The following is a 6,000-nucleotide window of genomic DNA, read 5'->3' as shown; positions in this document are numbered from 1 at the left end:
CGCACACAATATTTCAAATGTCCACTCGGCTAGAGGGGACACCAGGAGGGGAGTGGGAGCGTGCTCTGCGCTGCGCTCTGCTCCTCTTCCCATAGAAGCAGCTGCACCGCTCTCCATCTCTCCCTGCAGCAGCAGCGAAGGCTCATATAAAAATTTACAGTAAGTGGCACTTTTGGGGCCATTGCTTAAGGGACGCTATAAGTGGCGGTATGTGGAGGCATTACGCATAATGTGTGCAGCATCATGTGTAATGGGTACTATGGTGTGCGGCATCATGTGTAATGGGTACTATGGTGTGCGGCATCGTGTGTAATGGGTACTATGGTGTGCGGCATTGTGTGTAATGGGTACTATGGTGTGCGGCATCGTGTGTAATGGGTACTATGGTGTGCCGCATCGTGTGTAATGGGTACTATGGTGTGCCGCATCGTGTGTAATGGGTACTATGGTGTGCCGCATCGTGTGTAATGGGTACTATGGTGTGCCGCATCGTGTGTAATGGGTACTATGGTGTGCCGCATCGTGTGTAATGGGTACTATGGTGTGCCGCATCGTGTGTAATGGGTACTATGGTGTGCCGCATCGTGTGTAATGGGTACTATGGTCAGCGGCATCATGTGTAATGGGTACTATGGTGCGCGGCATCATGTGTAATGGGTACTAAGGTGCGCGGCATCATGTGTAATGGGTACTATGGTGCGCGGCATCATGTGTAATGGGTACTATGGTGCGCGGCATCATGTGTAATGGGTACTATGGTGCGCGGCATCATGTGTAATGGGTACTATGGTGCGCGGCATCATGTGTAATGGGTACTATGGTGCGCGGCATCATGTGTAATGGGTACTATGGTGCGCGGCATCATGTGTAATGGGTACTAAGGTGCGCGGCATCATGTGTAATGGGTACTATGGTGTGCGGCATCATGTGTAATGGGTATTATGGTGCGCGGCATCATGTGTAATGGGTACTATGGTGCAAAACCCCCCTAGCAATGAGCAGGTAGGTAAGCAGCACTTATGTGGCAAATATGTAATGGGCATTACGGTTTGTTATATAGTATGTAATGGGCATCATGATTTGTGGCACAATGTGTAATGGGCATTATGGTGTGTGGCCTTATGTGTAATTGGCATTACGGCGTGTGGCTTTATGTGTAATGGGTATTACAGAGTTTATTTATTTATTTATTTATTAACAGTTTCTTATATAGCGCAGCATATTCCGTTGCGCTTTACAATAGCAGACAGTGATACAACAAAACAGGGTATTTACAGACAGTCAAAATGTAGGAGGGCCCTGCTCGCAAGCTTACAATCTATAGGGAAATAGGCATTGATACATAAGGATAGATACTGTATTCTTTATTGCATCGATTCCACCAGAACGCAAGGTTCTATGACTGGTTCTGGAATTTGATAAGCTTGCCTGAAGAGATGAGTCTTCAGGGAACGCTTATAGGTTTGGAGACTGGAGGAGAGTCTTATTGTGCTTGGGAGGGCATTCCACAGAGTGGGTGCAGCCCGAAGAAAGTCCTGCAGTCGGGAATGGGAGCGGGTAATGAGTGTGGATGAGAGACGCAGATCTTGGGAGGAGCGTAGAGGTCGTGTTGGATGATATTTTGAGATAAGAGATAGAGTTTGCTAAAATGTGTAATGGGCATTACTGTGTATGGTCGAAAGTGTAATACCACACCCCTTTTTGTGATGCCATGCCTCCTTCCCGTGAGGCCACGCCCCCTTTTTTGCTGCGCGGCTACGCCGCGCAAAGGTCCCCCTTCTGTTGTGTCTGGATCTGGGACCACCCGTTACCATAATTCTAGATTCGCCTATGGTCCCCATATAGTTAATTATTATAATGATATATTAACAGTCCCTTCACTAATAAACAGGTGACGGTAAATTCTATTCAGATATTACATACAGATGAATGCAATCAATACGAACAGCAATAGATAATAAAGAGGGAACATTTATTTACGCAGGCGCACAGTTTTCACATCAAAGGGGACCGGAAGTCAAATCCTGTGAACAGCAATAAGCTGGAACGCATGGAGTGCGCGCCCTCTAATGATAGTGGAATGAAGCCGATCGCCGTATGCGCATGCGCGCACAATGCAATCCTCTAAACCGGAAGATCAGAAGCCGGTATATACTATGTACACGCCAGACGAACCCGGATACAATTAGTCCAGGAAGCAGAGAGGGACCGAAGTGGAACGCATGCGTGTCCAAAAGAGAGATTTACACACTTTAAAGTGATAGAAGCCGTGTAAATGTTATACCATAATAGAGAGCGCATTAAGCGCCTTGTATCCTCATGTAGTTCAACATTCTTAAACTGTTTAGTATAACCCTTTACCTACAAAATCCAAAAAACGTTTAACAGGAAGTGATGTCAGACGCCTATCCCTTTACATACCAGGTCCAAAATGTAATTGGACACTGGAGAGTTTCACAACTAGTTGCTGTCATCTGGTAAGCTACTGTATACTTAGAACATTTTTTTTAGTAACACTATTCAGCATAATCATTTTATTCATATTATGGCGGCAGGTTGCACTTTGAATAATTTTCCATGAATAATTATTTTTTGTATAATATACATTTTTTTGTGAATTTTCATTGTATATTGTAAGATGGTTGCTAAGGGTTTCCAGTCCAATACCCAGAACTGTGACCGGCACCAGTGTCTCAGCATCCAATAATGACATCATAAACATCAGAGTGCCGATGTCCTGGAAATGTATATGAAAAAAAATATTAACAATTGAATAATATCAAACATTGATATAAATATAGAATGGAAGTGTACCCCCTCCCCCCCCCACCGGTGAAGTGGTGCCGCCTATTCCTCAGACTGCAGCTGCTCCTTTCCATCTTGTAATCTCCAGGGTCATTGGGTCGGGGTGTGAGCGACGCAGGAGAGGGAGTAGGGAACAAGCCGTGGAGATGCGGCAGTAGGGAATGTGGGCCTTATGGTGAGCGCAGTGCACACATGCCACCGCCTTATTTTTCATCTCCACTCAGCATCATCCTTCAAGTGCTGCCGGATCTGGTCACATCGCATGTACTTTTCATGCAGTTGTGATGTAAGGCACATTACGTGCGCAAATAGCTTCCACAAGGATCTATCGGATCCTGCAGATATCTCTGGGATCGCATACTATACATTGTATGCAAAAGGTAGAGCTGCGGGGTGAGTTGGCGGGGTATTGCACTAATGGATGTGGCCTTCAAGGGACAGAGCATAACTGCTGCACCTGCCAGGTGATAGCCGCTACTTGTATGCTACAAATATGCTGTGTGTATGGATCTGAGCTCTTAATCAGTGCACTGGACCAGAGAGCAGCTAGCAGGCAGAAGATACAGGAGCTATATATATATATAATATATATACACATACATACACACACACACACACATATATATATACATTATATATATATATATATATATATATATATATATATATATATATATATATATATATATATATATAAGGAATAGGGGTGCACTAAAGATACCACTACAAAATTACATATATAATAAGTCAATAATTTCATAAAAACAAATAAGCATTTATTGAAGGTTATTCAGTAATGCATTTTTCTTTTCACTGTTTAGAGGTTTTCATTTATGTCGTATATAGATCCGCGGCCCGACGTGTTTCGTCCCTTAGGACTTTATCAGGGGCGATGACCCAATCAAAATGGGTGAGAGAGAATAGATAATCAACCTCGTTAGGCTTCCTTAAATAAAATGGTTTCCTTATAGAAAAATGGGTATGTTCTGGAGTTCGCAGTGGTGGGTAGATGTGACCAATTATGGTGTGTATACGGTCCCTGTATCAGGTTTAGCTGACTAGTGATCACCCGTAACTTCAGTTTGATGTCACTCCGTTCAAACGGAAATATATAAAATGGGCAGCCACAGGATAGAAAGCAGATATCTCTAAATCCAAAGGAGATGTTAATTCAGAGACCAGGTGGCTGTTTGTTCCCGGTTAGTACATACAGTCTCAGGATAGAAAGCAGATATGTGGCAGTCCACCACTGGTGTACTCTTGTGCCCCCAAAGAGATTTTAATTGTCAAAGCTGTTCAGAAGAAAACCTCCTTTGCTTGTGGAAGCTGCAGGGCTATGAGGGGTTAACAGACTCAGCTAGTGTCCCAGCTCCCCTCTACATGTGACAGGAAGCTGGGAGGTCAGAGGTGATCCCAGCAGCAGTGTGAGAGAGACAAGTGTGCAGAGAGGAGAGAAGAGAAAGCCCTGTGAAATACAGCATCAGTGTGGAGCTGCAGAACCCAGTGTCAGAGAGTAAAGGAGTGTAAGAGGAAGGTGAAGAAGGCTGCTGTCCCAAGTGTGAGAAGAAACAGGAAGACAGAGAGAGAGAGAGAGAGAGAGAGAGAGAGAGAGAGAGAGAGAGAGAGAGAGCACACTGGAGCACCCAGCCAGCAGAGGAACCAGCAACACCCAAGGTACTGATTCAGTCTCCCTGTGGCAGCATCTGCAGTGCACCCTTGTAATACCCAGGAGGGTCATCCCATATCACCTGTTTACAACCCACATACAGAGAGGGGTTGTTGCTTCAAGCCACAGCATTAGCTGCTTGTCAAGAAAAGGGGAACCCCTAGAGCCAGAGCGGGGACAGCACCTGTGAGACTCTCACTGTAAAAGCCAGCCATGTACTGAGGCTATGTCTGCAGCCTGTTTTGCAGCTACCAACAGGAGGTTGCCCCAAGGTAATCTGCCTGCCCATGTGTTCAGAGGACTGTTTTACATTAGTGTGCACACTATTATAGGGACTGTATACATGTGAGGACCTGTCGACGAGGGACCATTGTTTTGAGCAGTGACTGGTTATCCGTGATAGAGTATATTGTTTATTGCTAATAATTTGCATTAAGTTCTGTGAAGTGTTGAAATTGATTGCCGATTAGAGAGTGAAGATAGATAGAAATAAGAAGCATCACCTGGCGGATGTCAGTTAGAACCGCCATAGACTATTTGAGGTTAGCATACTGAGTGATTGTTGTTTTATTTGATGCTTTATGGTGAATGTTATTATGCTGAGTATTTCTTATTGTTATTTGCTATTGAAACTTTACAGCGACCAATGAGTGTGTTTTTAGTAAAATAAATTACTGTCGCTGCTAACTGTTAGTGGTATTGCTTTTGTGGGTCTCCTTGGGTTGTGCCATTCCCTGCCACAAATTCTTCCAGAGAAGAGGTCCGAAGCTGCCGAAGCCGTCAAGTCCAGAATCAGGTACGCCATCTTGCACCACACTGTTACAGGGGCACTGTCACACTTGGCGTCTACGAACAGGATTGCAAAAGACCCCTGTGAACAACGAGATGTGGCGATCGCAATATGCAGCACCTGAGAAGATGCGGAGAACCGCCAATCCACCACCCCAAGTAGGTGCGGACGCTATTGAAACCATCATAGAACAACTCAAAGAGGCGACTAAGATAATCCGCGAAATGCGTTGAGAACGGGAGGAAGATGAATATAGAAGATGGCGACGTGAACTTGATAGAAGGTACAGACACCAGCTGAATCCCCGATGGAGGTCGGAGCGACGACCCACCGACCAGGTCACTGTGTGCCCACAGACCACGAGAAGACACGGGAGAGGCGGTCCACGGGCAGTGTTTCAGAACACGGCAAGAGCATCCGGTGTGATATGGTCGAGGGGTAGACCACGAGCCAGCCCAAGAAGAATTGCAGGTCGTGTCCTGTGGTTTGATGTACCACGAGGGTATGGCTTCATTAAACGCGCAGATACCGGCCGTAGCGTGTATGTGCACTATACCGCCATCCAGCATGCCGATCCCCAAAATAGCTTCCGGAGCCTGAGCAACGGTGAGGCCGTAGAATTCGAATTGACAAGCGGGAAGAAAGGCACCAAGGCCGCCAACGTGACTGGACCGAATGGAACACCGGTGCTATGTAACAGACGCACCCCAGCACACTATTCAAGTCATAGAGAGCCCCA

This window comes from Crinia signifera, chromosome 7 (assembly GCF_055691185.1).
Source record: "Crinia signifera chromosome 7, ASM5569118v1, whole genome shotgun sequence".
In the NCBI taxonomy this organism is placed as follows: domain Eukaryota; kingdom Metazoa; phylum Chordata; class Amphibia; order Anura; family Myobatrachidae; genus Crinia; species Crinia signifera.
The sequence above is the reverse complement of the archived record's forward strand: the minus strand, read 5'-3'. Positions refer to the sequence as shown.